This window comes from Myotis brandtii, unplaced genomic scaffold, assembly GCF_000412655.1.
Source record: "Myotis brandtii unplaced genomic scaffold, ASM41265v1 scaffold454, whole genome shotgun sequence".
In the NCBI taxonomy this organism is placed as follows: domain Eukaryota; kingdom Metazoa; phylum Chordata; class Mammalia; order Chiroptera; family Vespertilionidae; genus Myotis; species Myotis brandtii.
This window is the reverse complement of record NW_005367354.1, coordinates 2,019,874-2,023,763: the sequence shown is the minus strand read 5'-3', so window position 1 is coordinate 2,023,763 and position 3,890 is coordinate 2,019,874. Positions and strand designations below refer to the sequence as shown.

At 47.5% G+C, this 3,890-nt stretch overlaps 1 long non-coding RNA gene across 2 annotated transcripts in view; it reads right to left on the bottom strand.

The window, feature by feature from the left end:
• Positions 1-3,890, bottom strand: part of LOC106727602 — a 12,755-nt gene that overhangs the window by 6,790 nt on the left and 2,075 nt on the right. For both annotated transcript variants that reach the window (XR_001363832.1, XR_001363833.1), the window contains exon 3: positions 2,400-2,495. This is a non-coding gene — a long non-coding RNA (uncharacterized LOC106727602). The remainder of the gene's footprint in view (positions 1-2,399; positions 2,496-3,890) is intronic.

Below are 3,890 nucleotides of genomic sequence, written 5' to 3'. Positions count from 1 at the left end.
AAGTTCATAAACCAATTAGAGGCCCGGTGAACGGATTCGTGCACATTGAAAGGAAATTAATTAGAAGGTGGCCGGTGGGGCGGGACTGGGCGAGACGGGCTGGACACACCCTGGAACCAACCTGCCATGATCCTGGCCTGCCTCACCTAGGGTGGCACTGCAGCTCGAAGGGCGTCTGCGTACTGAGTGGGGTCCCTTGGCAGGTGGGGTCCCTCGGCCTGTGGGGATCAGGCCAAAACGGCTGACATCCCCTGAGGGTCCCAGAGTGGGAGAGCTCCCTCCTCTCTGGTTCCAGGGTGTATCACCCGAGAACCACCACTGCCAAGTCACGGCAGATGGGCAGCTCCTGCTTTGAGTGTCTGCCCCCTGGTGGCCAGTGCGCTTCATACCTACCAGATGGTCAAACAGTGGGACGGCCGCTTAGCCTTTTATATATGCCTGCACGTGGTCATAATAATCTGGCCACTCAGTGTATATAGATGCCTGCACCTTGCCATGCAAAGTGTGGTCTTCAGATTAGCCACATTGGAATCAACTGGGAGCTTGTTAAGAATACACAGTCTCGGGACACACACACACACAGCCCTGCTGAATTAGAATCTATCTCTAAACTTGTCCAGGGCAGTTACACACCCTTTTCCCAAGGCCAGCTCAAGACCGCCCAGCAAGGATGTTCCCCTGTCCTGAGCAGAGAAGCAACCTCTCTCCCTCCTCCATACTCAGAGGGGCACTTGGACCTACATCTGTGTTGGGCACTTATGGCAGCGTCCCTTCCTGGTGGTTGTCCTCTGTTGACTCGTCTGCTTTCCAGGTTGCACACCCTGGTGGGCAGAGACCCTGCCTGGTCTGCTCTGTGTCGGCACAGCACTCCGCACGGCTGCCCACGCAGCAGGGGCTCATGTGGTAAGTGAACCAGTGACTTTTTCTGCTTCCTTCTATCCAACAGATTCAGCAGAGGTGGTGCCGGCCTCCTAGTTCCCGCCCTCACTTCCATGCACTCACATTTGTATCCCAATTTAAAAGCAACTTCTAATACAACTTGAAAAGAACCTTAAAACTCAAGTCCAAGTCTATTCCGACCAACTATCTCCAGGTCCAGGACAAGTACTGTCTCCTGTGGCTCTCGTTGCTAGGAGGTGGACTAGAAAGCCCTGGGAGACTCAGGCCACTGTAGAAGTTCGGGGACTCCGTGGTTCCCCTCTGCTGGATTAACCAACACTCACAAGACTCCTGACTGTTGTGGGGTTGGTGGGGGTGGGTATGGAGCAGCTATGAATTAAATATGGAGTCATTGGGCCGCCTTGTGGCCATTCCTGGGAACTGCATGTCTCCTGTGTGTCACCACAAACTTCCTCAGAGCCCATCCATTTATGATGGCTCTAGCTGCTTTGGCTCAGGGGGTAGAGTGTCAGCCTGTGGACCGAAGGGTCCCAGGTTTGATTCCGGTCAAGGGCACATGCCCTGGTTGCGTGTTTGGTCCCCAGTGGGGGGTGTGCAGGAGGCAGCTGATCAATGATTCTTTCTCATCATTGATGTTTCTCTCTCTCCCTCTCCCTTCCTCTCTGAAATCAATAAAAATATTTAAAAAATAATTTATGGTAAACATAGCCACAAAACAATTAAATTCTCTTTCCAAACCCCCACTAAAATGAAGAAAAGGAATTTAAAAAGCATAAGACTATGAAGACAAAAAAGGCAAGAGACATCTGTGAGAATTAGCAACTATTGAACTAAATCTTTTTAAAATGGGAGTTGGAAAACAGAGCTGACTGTTGTAGGACAGAAGTTACAGCCTACATGTCTCAAAGGAGGATGCCAATAAAAAGGGAGCAAATTTGCCCCGCATCCCCATAGTTCCAGGATTCAGAGGCACCGGTTGTCATGGGGAGGTCAGACATGTGGCAGGCAGTCGGTTACAAATGGGGTTGGGTAGGAAGTTTGTTTAAAATAGTGGGAGCCCCAGGTGTCCCTTCCTGCCCCTTGTTGTCTGCAGAAATGGAATGACAGAGCCTCCAGGCTCAAGGACGCCAGGCATGGGGAAAGGTGGGGATGAGGCAAGGGACCAAAAACATGGAGTTCAGTGCACAGTGGCATCTCGAGGGATGGCCTCCTCAGATTCATTCCTTCTCCCTTCCCTGGAGTTTTGGCAGCCAGGCATACGTACCCAGGTAAAAGGTTCGGAATGTCTCCTCTGGAGAACCTGGCCTAAGAGAAAAGACTCACAATACCATTGGCTGGAGGTTTACCAACTAAAAGGCCAGGTCGTTGCAGATCATTCTGTGTAGAAGGTCTTCAGTCATCAAGGCAGATGAACACGCATAAAGCTTCCACTCTACCTAAAACATATGAAGTCATCCTAACGTAGAAAAATATAGAAAAACTAAGAAAAATCCACACACCTGACACCCAGATTTAGCAGATATTTGCATTCAGTCAGACCTCCAGTTCTTTACCTTACAGCTATGTGTTACAGCTGATGGGCCATGTGCTTTCACCTTAACATAAGAGAGAGAATAAAGCCCTAGCTTGTTTGGCTCAGTGGACAGAGCATCAGCCTGTGGACTGAAGGGTCCCGGATTTGATTCTGGTCAAGGGCACATGCCTGGGTTGCAGGCTCAATCCCCAGTAGGGGGTGTGCAGGAGGCAGCCAACCAATGATTCTCCCTCATCATTGATGTTTCTATCTCTCTCTCCCTCTCCCTTCCTCTCTGAGACCAATAATATATATATATATATAAAAGAGAGAATAAACAACTAACAAAAAAAGGAAACGAAAAAAATGCAGAAAACCAATGAAAACCCCTGAACTCACTTTAATTAATATTCTTGGATATGCCATAATATTAAATCCATAAGGCAAAAATAGGATGGATTTAATATTTAATGGATTTAGTACAAAAAACACACAAAGAATGAGATAGAATTCACTAAAATAAGAACTGTCAATGGAAATAAAAGATTTAAGAGAAGAATTAGAAGATAAAAGTCAAGGAAATGTCCCAGAAAGTAAAACACACAGACCAACAAAAGGAGATGGAAAAGAGGAGGAATTGATAAGAAATGTAGAGGGCTAATCCAAAGGTCAAATTTTTTTGATTCACTAGAGGTCCAGAAAAAGAAAACTGAGAAGAAAGCGGAAGGAAGGTGATGATGGGAGAGAGAATATAAGGAAACCTCCCAGAATTGAGGAATACTGGTCTCCAGATTGAAGGGGCCTGGCCTGTGCCAACACACACACACACACAGAGAGAGAGAGAGAGAGAGAGAGAGACAGAGAGAGAGAGTTAGTTCCTGCACCAAGGAATGCTATCATGGCATCTCAGAACTCCAGGAATAAAAGAAGAGATTAAAAAAATATTTTCAAGGCACCCAGAGGGACAACAATAGGTCACATACAAAGAATCATGAGCCTAAATGGTATCACTTTTCTTAAAGTAATGCAGAGAGCTAGAAAACAATGGGGCAATAGCTTCAAAATTGTGAGTGAAAAGACTTTTCCCTGTAAAATTCTATTCTCCTTCAAATTACTTGTCAAGTAGGAAATGATGTATCCAGATGAATGCCGTCTTCCCTTGCTCGCCTGCGCAGGAATCTATTAGCGGACATTCATTCTCCTGCAACAGGGGAAAGGACCGTGAGGAAGAGGGAGGCCCGGGCCCCAGGAAACCAGCCCTGGAGGGCGTGCAGGTGGCCTAGGAAATAACTAACCAGTCTGGAGAGGAACTGGAAGCCTGGTCTCCAGGAAAACAAGTGGGGGAGGTGGTGCTGATGTGTTACAGCTGATGGACCATGTGCAAATAATGAGGACGTGTTTTATCAGGTAGGGAGAAGGCTCTCTGAGACAGTGGTTCTCAACCTTGGCTGCACATTAGAATCACCTGGGAATCTTT